The following is a 15,287-nucleotide window of genomic DNA, read 5'->3' as shown; positions in this document are numbered from 1 at the left end:
GGTGGGGAAGCAGGCTGCTCCAGGGCTTGGGTCTCTTCCTCAGGAGGAAGATGGGTTAGACTGCCTGTAGCCTTGCAGAAGATGACAACTCCCTAGACCAGAAAAAATGCAGGACTGGTGAAGCTTGGATAAAGAGATGTCCAAGGCCAGCTTATGAATTACTTTGTTTTAGAAGGAGAGTTTGATCTTTCTGGCCTCTTGTGAGCCCTTTCAGCATCCAGAGAGACAGTCCAGGTGTGTGTGCGTGATCTGTGCAGGACATGTGCAGGGGGCTGGGTATGCTCTCTGTGCACAGACCTGTGGCTTAGCATGCAAGCTGTCTCTTGTTGCTTGAAACGTCTTCTTGAGCAACGCTGGGGAGCCTCCTGGGGCAAATGTACCTGGGTCGGCAGTATCCATGGTTTTGGGGGTTTCTTTGATGCCCATGAGGTTGCTCCATGGACAAAGATGGCCCTGGAAGACAAAGGCCAGGGACAGGGATGTGTTCAGCAGAAGGCTCTGGGTGATCTGGGAATTAAGACTGGGAGAGACGTGCTGAGAGCAGACCTGACCTGTAAGCCTGACCTGTGGGTTTGATGGTCCCCATTTTCTCTGGAGCCACAGAGCACCCAGATCTTTCCTGCAGTCTATCACACCCCTTCTCAGATGGCTTTTAACAGACAAAGGAGAAAGACAACGTCAATGTGCAATGTTAGTACGGCTCTGCAGACTACTCAATGTTGTCTCTCAGGCTGCAGCTTGAGAACTCCTGCTCCAAAGGCCCAAAAAAGAGACGGGACTAACCAGCGTCTCTCAGACAAACAGCTGTGACACGTGCCATCACAGTAAATTCATGGTGGCCGCAGTTTTGACAGACTAAGTCAAAACAGAACTGAACAATCAGAGCAAGTTTTTGTCTTGTGGCTGCAATGAATTCCCTGGTGGCTGCATGAGGCCACTGTTATTGTCTGTGGGAGTCACTGCCCTAAGAGATGAGTTCTTCAACAAGTGAACAAATAACTCAATTAGAAATGAAAGCAGTACATTCCTGAGAGGAGCTAAGCAGCCTCTTTCTCCCATTAGCAACAGTGGAAGTTCCCAGGCTCTGCACCTCGCAGCCCTCAACCCCAAACCATGGCTCCTCGCTCTCCCTTTAGCAGATGACATCTACCAGTGCAACCGATTGCTTCACAGTGACATGCCAGTTTGCCTCTTTCGGGTACCATTTGTTGGTATGTGGCAATGCACTTATTTTTTCTGGTCAAATTTCAGCCTAGAAAAATAATCCAATTACACACAACAAAATGGAAAGGGCAGGGGAGAGGAGACCAGATTTATGAGTTGATGAATGAGCTTTTTGTTGAAAAATAATTATTGAGTACTCACTTTGTGGGTGAGCTTTCTCTACCAAGGAGAGGGGAAAATCAGTAGTCCTAGGATCTAAAAACAGTCAAGAAATCAAACTCAGGCAATTAGAGGGTGACAGACTGGCCAGTCTGAATCATGTGATGAGTACGGATATAAAAACTTTCCTCCAAGGTATGAAAGAGAGTGAAAAGTATTTTCGTTAAATGTATTCAGTGGGCATGGGAAGCAGGGACCTCCTGCAAGGAAGAAAATGTCCTTCAAGTGTATGTCATGGTAATCTCGTACTGAAAAGCAGACGGGGTGAAGGAATTGTGAACAGCTGGTAAGTGGCAGCTCTGTGCCAAAAGAATAAAGAGTGGAGGAGGGGGGAAAGCAATTAAAAAAAAAAAAAAAAGCTAAAATGGAAACTCCTAATTTCAACAGTAAAATAAAAACCCAAACAGAAAAACAAACCAGAAGTGTTGGGAGTGTATTGTCAAACACCAGCTTCCCATGGATCCTGAGCTACAGAAGCCATTGTCCTCTGTTGGGGATGGGAACCATAAAAAACAACAAGCTGGGCTGGGAACGTAACTGCTGTGCGCTCTCACTCACATTTCTCAACCCAAACCAACACAACTCTCTATTGAATACAGGGGATGCTCCAGAAAGAATAAGTGTACCCCTCCTGCCTAGTGGGGGAAATGACCTGTGAGCACTCACCTTCCTTAAAAATAATCACAATGGTAAAACAAAATCCCGTATTCAGCTCATTATGGCTCTTGGGTGAGGAATAAGTGATGGCCCCGTAGCAGGGTGTGGGAGAAGGACCCACAGCCAAACCTGCCACGTGGCCAGCCCCGGCAGAGATGTTTGGGCAGGGAGAGCTGCGGGCGGCAGCACCCTGCGCCCAGGCACGCGGCTGGCACCAGGCTCTGCGCCGGGGGCTTGAGTTTTCCCAAAGCTGTGCTTCTGCCAGCAGGAAGAGAGAGGTTTATCCTCAGCCTCGGGCGAGGCACGCTGACTTTGCCCTGCCTTACTCTGGCATGGGAAGAGTTCACCAGGGACCTGCCCACGGCTGGGGCGAGCGCGGCGCGTGCCAGAGGATGAGGCGCAGATCCGCGATTACTGATCCACCATGCGGGAGATCAGGTGAAAGCCTGTGTGCCAGGGCAGAGCAGGAGCTCCTGCACTGCTGCTTTTGGTCCCCCGGTGAAGATATTTCTCTTACCACTGGTTGTATGGCAGCAGCTTTCAAACCCTGCTCAAGAGCCAGGCATGGTTTTCGAACTGGCTTGGGCAAATCTAGATCCCGTAAATGCAGTTCAACACCAACACATGGCCACAAGCTCAACTCGGAAGTCCTTAAATCACAGACTACCCGATACCAGGAGGATGCACAAAAAGATCTGTTACTCTTTGCTAGCCCTTTGCACACCGCTATTTACCACTGTTTTGAAATAGATGCATTAAAATTACAGGTAACCCAAGCTCCATGTTAAACTAGCTGCCGTCTATTTTGATATTCAGAGTATTTAAACTTCTCAAAAGGATTCTGCTCATGGATGGGCTCATCGTTTTCAGGGCATGATTGACAGGGGTCTATTTCAAGAAACCTCCCCTTAAAAAAATAAAAGAGAAAACTACCTTAATGGTGAAGCGGGGAGTGACAGCAACAGACAAAAGGTCATTGCTTCTTTGTTCTTCACATCTGAAGAAAATACACAGGACTCCATTGTATGACTTTTCCATGCACAACATTGTCTCCCTTGACCCCATGCACATCTGCAGCCTGAAGTCCTCTGTTATCTCTGGATAACAGCTGTTCCATCACTGATTATTCGTCAGCTCCAGTTCAGTCTGCCTAAGGTGCTGTGAAAACTTCCCAGGTTGCTGTGTCTGCTGATGTGATTTCAATATAAAGCCTAAAACTGCTGCAACAATAGCATAAATAATGGATAACTCTTATTTGACAGTTTGTTGGGTTATCTCTACAAGTAGGTCTATAATTCAAAAGTTACAGGATCTTTTAAAAATCTCATAGAATCCCCTAGGCTGAGTCCTTTTGGTTTTTATTTGTCTTTTGAACAGCAAAAATGCAGGGTGAAAGAAGACATACAGTCAGCACTGGAGGAAGAAGAGAGCCCTTCAGATATATGATGTGCAGGAGCAGAATTTGCAGGACAATTAATTAGTGAGGATTTCCAGTTAAAAGAAAGTGACTGAAGAGATGGGATACGTGCAAAACCCAACCCCTTTGAATGCAAATGTGCCTTGATCTTTATTTGGGGCAGAGGAAGTCATTTCTCTTCTGTCTTCTCACACTTGCCATGGTGACCACAATTCAGTATGCACCTCCTCCCCAGGTAATTCATCTTCTGGGCTCTTCCACCCCCACACCCCCTGCCTCATCTTCCACCCCTACCACTCCCCAGTTACCAATGCCATTCCCACATGGGTGCTAAATCCCATCAGTCCCTCTGTCAGAAGGATAAGGATGGAAGAGGATTTCTTTGATCTCTAAGAGTCTTTCATGGGTCGTTTGAGAGGTGAGAATGGAAGAAGGTGAAAATTTCCAGTTTATCAGCAAGGTGTTGATGGCCACCAGATTGCTGGGAACATAACAGAGGACAATCCTGAAAAAAAAGCTGCTTTTCAGCCCAGCACTAAGTTGTTAATGAGCTCCCGGTGTAAATTCACAGGGTGCAGGGGCTGTACCTAAGCAGGTGGCTCTGTAGTGACAAGCAGGCCCCAAGTTACCTACTTTGGAGTAAGCTGTACAGCTCCTGTCCCTGAGATCTCTGCATGCTTAGACTTAGAGTTAAGATTAGCATTATGAGTCCGCAACATGCTAGGCAAATTTCCAGAAGTGTGAGCCCACCTTACAGACTGCAGAGGTGCAGGCTATTCTGGGGAGTTGGCCCCGAGTCCCAGTGCCCATGGCTCATTTGCCATGTGGCCATCTGTATGGGAGGCTGCTCAGAAGTAGCTGCTCTTTGATCTCCCCGATCCCAAAGGTGCGATGCATGCAGAAATGGTGAAGGTAGCAGCAGTGTGCCTGTCACAGCAAAGAGCACTGCATCCCTGGCGCAGGATGCAGGCACGCGAGTCCACTGAAATGATACAGAGGGACAGAGTTAAAGGTACATATTCAACCTTTGTCCTAAATTCCCCAATTTGATTGCAAAACTGACTTTTTTTTCATGCCCACAACTCTTCTTTTATCTCTTTCAGCCCATCTACATCACATCCCTTGCAATTACATCACACTCCCTTTGTCCGGGAGCCAAGAATTTGTCGAGAACTTGCAAAATCCTCATCCCCGATTGTTTACCTGTTTTGTACAGCATTTCTGCCTTTCTTCAGAAAGCAGTTCTACTATAGCCTCCTTCTGTTAGACAAAATTATGCAAATTGCGTAGATTAAATTGCTGTATAATGGTTGATCAGCTTTTCCTTATTGTTTGCCATTTGTTACACAGGATTTGCGTGCATTTAAGAGTTTTATGTGTTTAATAGTTATTTAAGAGGCTTAGCATAGCTAATACCTTCAAGCAGTTCTGTCCCTGCAGACTGCAGAGAAGTAAAGGCTACCTCTGTTGTCACTGGCTTTGACTCTGGGAGTTTATAAAAATTGTTTAAAAAGCTCGAGAGGCAAAGGAGCTGGGGAGAAGCAGTGATGATTGCTGAAGGTTTTTCACGGTGCTGCTGTTTACCAAAACGTCCCCTGTCCTTCTGCTGATAAAAGGAGCTACGAAGCAGACGCAGCTCCATGGAAAGGGTCCCACAGGATTCATGCCATCCTGTTGACATTCATGTCCATGCAAAAGCTTGGATTCGCTTTCACGCGAGCCTAGGCTCATGTTCCTGCTTGAGGCTGGTTGCAAGCGAACACAGAGGCATTTCCTCCGAGTTGCCAAATCCTGTTCTCGTTAACGTGCTGCCAGAGCATTAATCATATCTCAAATCTTGCGTGCCCCTGAGCAGCCTTTCCCTCCCAGATGCCTCATCCCCATTCCTTGATAGGCAGACTTTCATCTCTCCCCCCCTCCTTACGCAGCCCTGATTTCCAAGAGCTGCAGCCCAAGCTGAGCAAGGAGGCCAGGAGCAAGGATTCTGCCGTGATGGAGTTGGCTGTTCTGCTTCCCAGCCGGCAGCCAAGCCGAGGCCACTCCAGAGAGCTCAGCAAAGTGCACACAACTCGCGCAATACCTACAGCTTTTCTGTAAGCAATTAACTGAAGAAGTCAGGTTTGGTTTTCTTAAACAAATTAGCCTTTTAGTATTGAGTTATACACACCGTTGAGAAAACAGAGAGTAAAGTAAATACATTCTTGAAAAGCAACCCTTCTCCCATGCAGCCCCAGAGAGCAGTACTCACACATTTGCCCACTGCAAACAGATGGGCCATTTTCTTGTGTCTCTATTAGGTAATAGGCTCAAGCTGTGAACAAATAAAGCAGAAAACACCCAATATGCCAATGTGTTAATTTTGTCTTCCTGTAGGTGTCCCTGTCGGTTGCAAAAATGAGGCAAGCCCAACTTTTTCAGTTCTTTTTTTTTTTTTTTGCTAACAAAGAAAAAGACCAGTTGCAACCTTGTTCCTGTGCAAAATAAACTCGACTATTTTTCACACTAACACGTATCTAAGAAGTAGTGATTCAGCCACATGTGAGAAACAAAACTAACACTGCTTGATAGGCTGTCTGTATATGTATTATTTTTTAGACAGCTGGATTCTCCTTTAAAACCTACATCTCTGTACACGTTACTTACTAACTGTAGTTTTAATTACATGTCCAGAACCAGTTCCCTTAATGTGCATATGAATACACAGAGTATACATAGTTATTTCTCATTTGCTTGGCCTTTTTTGCTTCTGGTACATCATGAACCTCACTGGGATACAGCTCAGGACAGAATCTGGCTGAGGCTGTGCAGACCTGATAAACTATCAGATGTGAATTAGTTGCCATCACTTTTATACACAAGACTGTTTCCATGCTTGTATGGGAGTTGTCAGATTTCCACGGGGACCAAAAATGAAAGGTTACCAACCCTACGTAGGTCTAGCCATCAGCTAAAACTTTGTTGCAGGGAGAACAAAGATTCAAAATCATTTTTTCAAGGCACCCTGTCCAAATCTGCAGTTGGACTTATTTTTCCTAGGAAGTCTTTGCACTTGCAGGGCTGAATTCTTGAACCCAAGGAGCTCAGCAAGTGCTGAGCATCACAGGGGTTTCTGCACTTCAGAACACACACAGAACAGTTCTTAACGCAGTCAGGCCTGTACATGAGAGATATAAACGTGCTTCTTTAAAGTCTAACCTGATTAGAGTCACTCCTATGACTCTTAATTTACCACTATCGAACTACCTCTCCTATTGTTATAATCTTCTTTTCTTTCAGGAAGGCTCTTTGGGAGCTTTTCACATACTTGTTAAATGCTCCTGGTCACAAAGCCTGCTCAAAGTTCCCTTGATCATGTCATTGCTATGGTGTAAAATTGAATTACTTTTACAATGCATGCTGTACCCTGGCAAAGTGAAGCCTTTTCCCACAGTTAACAGAGCTAGAAGGCCTCAAAATAAATGAACAAAGGAGCACAAAAAGTGGATTTTCATTAAAAAGACAAAAATTTAGATTTTTTTCTCACTTTGTCTTGAAATGTGGGGAAGGCAAGCTCAAAGGGCTCTCTAGTATGTGCCAGCCAGCCACACTATCTCAGTCTTTCAAGAGAGAAATGAATTGACTTGTTGGGGAAGGGTTAATAAAAGTGAAAGATAAAGTATTTGCAGTTTGCTTTTTTTGGGGGGTGGTGGTGGTGGTGGTGATGGTTATAGAAGAAACACCAAAGTCTTGTCTCCCACAAGGAATCAAGAACATGAACAGTTTCTCTGTTGCTGATAATGGCTGTGGGATGTTGTAGAGCTGCAGGTCACAAAGTTCTCACCTTATTTGGGTCCTTTTTATAGGATTGGACATCAAATGAATGAGGTTATCCAAAGTGCAAGTAAGTATTAAAACCAGACAAGCCTACTCAGATCATGATCTGGGGCATGAAGTAGCTCCTGAAAAATATAGTCACTCAGGATTTCTTTTTACAAAGATGTTTCTAAGACCTTGTTATTCCCTATGGTCTTAACTATGTTCATACTCCTCCCACATACCTCATCCTGGAAAATAAGTCAGGCTTCTCTCACATTGTCTAAATAGAGGACCTTGTTCAGCCCTGCTTTTTTCAGGTTCCCATTATACATTTCTAACACAGCACAATAACAAGCCTGCACTGGCACTCCATTGCTTCATGTTGGAGACAGCAGAGTGCCCCTTGGAAATCCAAACTTCTTCTTGGGAGAGCTTGGTGGTGTGACACCTTCTACAAAGTACAAAACTCTAACATCTTTCTTGAGTACAGCATGATCCCCCAGTGACTATCACCCTGCTGACCAACTATTTTACCTCACTAATTTTTCCCTCAGTTTCTCACACATGACCTGTTCATTGCTATTATACTTCTTTGTGGAGCTCCCTCTCCTTGTCACATCTATGTTGGCTTCCTTCAGCTTCAGGCCTTCATGTACTTGACACCATATTCGGCCCTCAAGCCCGTGGGCTGGGAGCAGAAGGAGCTCATAGCCAGGGGTGCAGTGGTCATCCCCAAGATCCCAGCTGGAGAGGGTCCAGATGCACCCATTCTTGTCTTTGGTAACTCAGAGCTGGTCTCAAGTGCCCCAAAAGTCCTATTTCAGTTCAAGACAGTCCCAAGTGGTTTCACTCCTGTCTATTCTGTAAAGGGGTTGTGCTACCAGGTTTATATACTCTGCTATACATATTCTGGTCAGAGCTTGTTTCCCACCTAGCAGGTTGATTTCATTGTACTGCTCCTGTGAAAGCCATCGAAGGTGTTTGAGGGAGCTGCTTCCACGCTGGCAGCACAACAGTGCCCTAGGATGTGGCAGAGCACATGTGGGGAGATGAAACCTCTCTGTTCTCTGGGATTCCCGGATAGCCATGCAGCACAAAGAACAATGGGAGCAGCACCCTTTTGACTTGCGTGGTTTTCATGTTTCTTTTGCTTCCCCAGGATTTTCTAAGGCAGGCTGTGCATACTAAAGTGTCGCCACTTGCACTTAAAGACTTTGCAGGTGATAGTGTGATGCTTGTTCACACCAGTATGAGAGGAACACCACAGCAGGAAGTCAGCTCTTTCAGACCTCTTTAGAAATGTGTGATAATCTTATAGTGCATCAACACTTTCTCCCTCACCTTTCTCCCAGCCTCTAATTTCTCTTCAACAAGACTATGTCAGTCTCTACGTTTCGATGCTGCTGCTGACATAGCTCTCCTTTCTCTAAATTTGCTCCATTTCACACTTCACTGCTCCAAACCATTGCACTATTCAGTGTTTTGGGGAAAGGTTTACACGCCTGCTTGACACCTAGCCTGCTGTGTTGCACTCTTCATTTTTCCACATGCTTTGGAAAAGACACATTTGGTGACAGAAATGCATGCCCTTCTATATTCTCTTTCCTTTTTTTTTCTTCTTTTATTTTCCTTCATGCCTGGCCTTCTCTATATTGGTCCATATTTAAATTTTGCTTTCATGCATCACATCTTTCTGTCATTACTGCCTCTGTTTACAGCCAGTCAGATTTATTTTTTATTATTATTTATTTATTTATTTTACACAAGCAGCTTTTATAACCAAACACCCCAATTCTGAAGAGTTTTCCAGGAAAGGAAAACCCTAGGTTCAAGACCTTCTATGAAATGAGTTAGTGGCAAACTCATATTCAAAATGTGAATGCACATCCCATAGGAGCACACTTACCAACAAAATGATGTTTGTTCTATGTATGTATGTATTTGTTTCAATCACAAATCTAACAAACAACCTTTGAAAGATGGTTTTATCTCGATGTACAATAAAGTTGAAAGATCTGAGAAGAGTTTCCTGCCCAGCTCTATTTATATCACAGTAGTATCTGAGTGCCACTCAGAGCTTGATTAACTTGCTCATTCAATCCTGCAAACAGGGCAGTACCATACCAAGTTGGGTTTAGAGTTCGGAAATAAAGACACAGAGGACAGGTTAAGCAATTTTCCCAAGGTCACACTCAAAATACCACTGTGCTCACTCACAAGATTCTCTCTCATGCCAGACTAATGCTTTATCCCCAAACCCATAATTTTTAGTTAAGTATGTAGCAATATTTATGCTATCACCTGACACCAGAGCACTGAGACTTACTGAACTTTTCATTAAAGCTGTGTACAAGCACTGAATTCTTACAGTGTCAATCTGAAGTAGTGGTCACTACTTTGTCTCTCCTGTAGGTTGTGACATTGAAGGACATATTAGAAAGCTGACATGACCAAAACTCTGCTGAGAATAAGCAAAGTTCAGTCATCGTCCTTATCCTACCACATGCACACATTGGGTCACCTGTGGAGGACAACAGGTTTCCAGACTCCTTTTCGTTTGGTTTAAACATTGGATGCTAATATCTTTGTGCACCTTATTAATCCTGGTGAAGATCAGCATTTTTCTTTTTAGTGCAACTGAGGTGCATTAAAACCCACCAGGATTTACACATCACATGTGGTCCTCTCTTAAGAAGCTCAGCTGTAAAAATAATTCTCATCACACTTTACAAAGTTGACTGTGGTGTTAAACTCAGCAGACATTTGGCGAAGTGCACTCCTGGACAGGACCAAATAGTTGTTAAGCACGCTAAGAAACTGTTCTCTCATTCAAATAGAGGCTACCAAAATGGTTTTTGAATAAGAACTCACTGGGTTTTCTTCACCCTTTCATCTTGTCAGGAAATCTCTGTGAACTTCCCTCCTCTCCATTTGCTTTCCTTCCCCTTTCTCTGCTGTCATTTACCAGCCGGGCTGTTTTCTTCAAAGTACCCTCTAAATGTCACAACCACCAAACAACCACAGCAAATAATGGAAATGCCCTAGTAACCCTTCCCAAAGCACTTATACACCAACACTGAATAATTTGACCTGCTCTCATTCTAGGGAGCATTTTTCACTGTAGTAGCAGAGGAAAGGGAACGGTTTTAAGATTTTGTTCCCTTTTCTCTTGGTTCTCTTTTGATGTAAGACAGCTCTACAAACACGAACTAGAAAAACCCTACAACCCAAACCATATGCCCCTGGGAAGCAGTGTGCCAGCTAATACAGAATGAGGAACGTTCCCATTTCAAGTGCCATTGCACATGCTTCAGTGTGTCCCCCTCATTATAAGAAAATCACTTGGAAGTTCTCAGGGACCTCTGAACCAAATAAGCCATAACAATGAAAGGCTTGGGTAAAGCAATGGTGTCCACATGTTTATCTTTAAACTTGGGGTTTCACCTGGGAAACACAGTTTGTAAGACAGGATTTCAGGCAGAATTCCAGCTCTTACTTTGGTTTTAAAAAAAACAGAAGTGTTTCTAAGAGTCGTGAGAACTGTTCTTTTCCTGTCTGATTCTTTCTAATATATCAAAGGACACTTGATCTAAAGGCCCACACAAATAGGCATTTTAATGTGTTAAAGTATGTTAAGATACCTTACTTGACTAATCTTGGGATTTCTGTATCATTTTATTCAGTGTTGGCTAAAGTTCTCATCTCCCAAACAACTTATTTCTATCTCTCTCTTTGATCACCGATAAATAAGAATTTCAGGTTATTTAGAATTCAAGATGTGCCTGAAGCAATATCCTCAAACCAGCTCCTACCAAGATCAGAAAACAAATATTTAAGTCAGCTCTTAAGCTTTGAAGATGATCTTATTGCAGACCTAACAAGACCTCTAGATCTAATCTAGACCAGAGCTTTGGTCTCTGCCCCTTTCTCTTTTACAGGGACAGAACAATACCAAATGTGGTCTTTCTCATAGTACTTTTCCCTCCTTCCCTTCAGGCTTTTCACTGTACTTAATTTGCCTTACCCTAAACAAGCAACATTGACTTTATCTACTCTCACTGGAGAGACACTTTAAACCTAACCCAAGTTACTCACTCTTGTCTCACACGTCAGGAGTGAGAAGAATTGTTCAATGAAGCTTTCAGAGGTGTGGATTTAGTGATATACTTATCTGTTCACACATAAACTCCTTCTGAAGTGCTCCATGGAGAACAAAACAGTGGCACTGATGGTGTGACCAAACCAAAGGCTAGGAGCTTCCTTGGACATGACTGCAATATGCAAGTGAAGGAAATTCAGAAGAAAGAAACATGAAGGAACAGCTCCACAAATTAAGCTACCTATGCAATTAGGTAATGAGGAGAAAAAATTGTTTCTGGATCCCATCTGTGACTTTTGAGGACTGACATAACCCTCCCCTGCTGCCTGCAGCGCCTGTTTGACAGCCTCCCACCAGGCCTGCACTGGAGGCTCCTCTCAGACCAGCTACGGCAGCCAGGAGCTGGAAAATATTCCTCCCCTTCCCACCATAGCTTTGCCAGGAAAAGCCTTTTCTTAGGTACAACTAAACCAGCAGATGGATTCATTGCTAAGGATTCATCTGCTCAGAAAACGAGCAGGACCTATACTGGACAGAGGACGTGAAGGCTGATGGTTGGAAGGCACGGTTCGGGGAATAACTCTGCCAACATCCCCTTTGAAGGACAGACAAAGCCTTGTTCTTCTCACTGTGCAGTCACTCAAACTAGCTGCCTCCCAGACACCATGTGGCAGCAAGTTCCCCTGATTAATTAAAAGCAGTGTAAGCAGGAGACGTTTGCACACTCAGTCAGCCTCCTCCGTGTCTTACACAACTCCTAAGGAGACAAGTTGGCCTTGTGGTTGATGGTGACGGGCCAGTCTTGCTGGAAATTGGTTGCTGCAACACCCGTGCTACTTATATGCTGTAGCCCTTTGTCTCTCTTGTCTGTAGATTTGTGGCAAGGACTTTCTGGGCATATGTGGTGTCCACTGTAGCACGGCTCCCCTATCAGCTGTGGTTTCTGAACTCTTACACAAACAGTTGCTAATGATAAGAGAACCTTTGTTCTCAGTGCATAAAAATAAGCAGTTAAAAGCTTTAAATGGTCAGCTTTGGCTTTCCCCAACACAACGGCAAAGCAGTCAGTGGAGTTTGAAAGAAGCAGGCCCAAGCCCTTGAGCAGTGCTCTCGCCCACCTACCCACCCTTTCTCAATTTTTATTGCAGCCCCTTTGGCTGCACAGAGCTCTTACCACAACTGTTAATACACTGAAGGTCATAATTTCCTAACCTGCCCTGTTGGCTTCTCCATAGGATTTACAAGCTTGCTCCTTCTCCTTCTGTTGATCTGATTTCCATGTGTATGAGGTGAGGTGAGAGCATGGCCATTTCAAAGCCTCGGAAATGGACCTCCAGCACCGGGATGCTGAAGGAGGGCAGAGGAATCAGCATGAGAATGTTATCCTAACACCTTGGCAAGAATGGGAGCCCTCGAACAAATGTTTATTCAGAGACAGAGGGATGGCCTAGCTGGGGAGCATTTTACTTTTCACTCCTAGGAGTGTGAAAGGAGGACGCATAAAGAAATTTACAACTCGCAATTCCCCTCCTGAGACCTAAAAGATGCTACAAAGTTGTGGAAAAACAAAAGGGTTTTAAGATGAGTGTGGGAATTTGCTGCTCACAGTGAGCTTAAACCTGCAGCATGTTCTTCTGCCTGTATTCAGGCAAAATTCAGACAAAAAGTTGATGTTAGTAGAAGGTATATCAGAGAAGAGCAATGGGATTTTATCCAGTCCATGGCTTTCAAAATCAAACAGGATCCTTCTTTTTTTGTGGCTGAGAATACTCAGAGGCATGACATGGTACGGCCACGGAGCTGTGCAAGGAGTGAGATATCTAACAGCAATCAGCAAATCTGGTCAAGTAATGCAAGTTACCATCTGCCTAGGAAAAGCTGTGAGTACTTATCTGGTGTTCTTGAAAGAGCACATGGCATATTAATTAGTGTCAGACACTAATGAAAGGCTAGCCCAGTGATTACTGCTGAACCAAACTGGTGGCTGCTCCTGCTGCTGCTCAGTGCAGAAAAATGCAGAGAAGGTTCTTGTGCTCAGGTCCAGCCTGAGCTGGTCTCAGCTGTAACCTGGGGAGATGCCTTCAACTTCCAATAGCCCCTTGCTTCCGATCTGTCATGTTTTCCCCAAAAAACACAACCAGGGAATGTGCCTTTTCACATTAATATATCACACCTTTCTCCTGGACAAGTACACATATAGGTTTTATATGTATATGTATAAATGTTTTGTCCTTCTTTAGGAGAGTTTTGCAAAAAGCAAGCCTCTCCTGCCCCCACAACATTTCTTAGGAGACCACTCCATTAGTAGCTCTGACTCTCAGAAAACCACATCAAAATATAATTGGAACCAACTATACCTAGACAGGCTTATTGAGACCCAGAAAGACCACTAGATATTGCTGACCTGAACACCTGTGTCTCCTAGACCATGGAATTTCAACCCATTCCTCTGCACCGAGCAGGGCTTTCACTTTGGAAAGATGATAAATTGCTATGTCCTGGTGGAGATTAAAAGCATGTAAACAGACAGCATGGCCTTGACCTATTTCTCATACATTTCTCACAGGTGAATTCACCCAGTTTCTAAAGTTTACCTACCTGTCAATGATAAGCAGTTTACATTAGTTTCCTGTTTTAACCACCAGCCTCTGGCTACTCTGTGTTACAGGGTCATACTTCTCCACTCCAACTCTGAAAGAGGTTACCTTACCTCCATCTTGAGAAGAAGTGAAGGGAATTATGAGGATAACTTGGATAACACTCACCTCAGATAAACAAGCCACCAAAAATTAGGCTTCTAGCTTATCTTAGCGCTGCTGGCTCCCTTTACAGTTAGAGACAAAACAGGCACCTGCGGAAGACAGTTTTCCCACCTATTTTAGGATAGGCTGAACTGCCATCTGAAAGTGCTTGTTGTGTCTCTACTGGCAAGAGAAGGAAAATGGAATATTAGTTTGGATCTGCAACAGCGTGAGTTTCAGGCAGAAAATGCTGGGTGAGAAAGCACCTACTCTTACACTCAGTAGGTTAGATGCCTCCAACTAGCTGAGGGAATCTGTGACAAATACCTTTGTCGTGGAGGAATGTTCACCTTTTTAATATTGCAACCCTTCTAAAACTAATCAGAGAAAAATAGCAGAAGAGATGAGACCATATTAGAGGCTATCTACTCGGACACTCACATTTTAAAATTGAATCATCTTCAGCTGTGCGAGGGCAAAACAAGAGCAATCAGAAGCAGCTGCAATGATTTTGGTCGAAGGACTAAAGCTTCCAGCCTGAGCTAAGATCCTGCATACATGCTGGTCACTCTGGCTAGTGCTATGCTCACCAACATCTTGGAAGATCAGATGATAAGCTTGCACATCCACATGGAATTTTCCGCAACAGCCACAGGCAAAAACTTAATTCACTGATCCAACCTCAAACTGCCTAGGAAGGCATTGCAATTCTCATGTTACTGAACACAGAGCACAGTTGGCTACTGCTTTTGGTGGCAGTGAAATTGCATTGAAAAATCAGATCACAGACTTAAAGTACTCAAATAATTATTACTGGAAGCCCTGATGACCCCTTGAGTTCCACGCCTGACTAGCAAGTATCATGTACAAACAACTGATAGGAAAACTGAACCTCAGAAGTTCATCTTACCAATATTATAAAGCGGCATTCCTGATTTCTTTATAAATTATCAAGCTAAGACTGTATCTGAAGATATAGTCAGACAACCTGAACTGGTAGTCTGATCTGGTACAGCAAATCCCACTTGGTTTTTATTTCAGCCTCTTTATTTCCACCACCAATAGTTAATATTTGACATGCAGGGCACTGGGATAATTATCACTGCATCTGTTTTCTCTATTACAGAATGCATTTTTAGCCATATAATCACTTACAATTGGATGGAGGATTCTCAGAGTGTGTTTACCAAAGAAG

This window comes from Cygnus atratus, chromosome 3 (assembly GCF_013377495.2).
Source record: "Cygnus atratus isolate AKBS03 ecotype Queensland, Australia chromosome 3, CAtr_DNAZoo_HiC_assembly, whole genome shotgun sequence".
In the NCBI taxonomy this organism is placed as follows: Eukaryota; Metazoa; Chordata; class Aves; order Anseriformes; family Anatidae; genus Cygnus; species Cygnus atratus.
The sequence above is the reverse complement of the archived record's forward strand: the minus strand, read 5'-3'. Positions refer to the sequence as shown.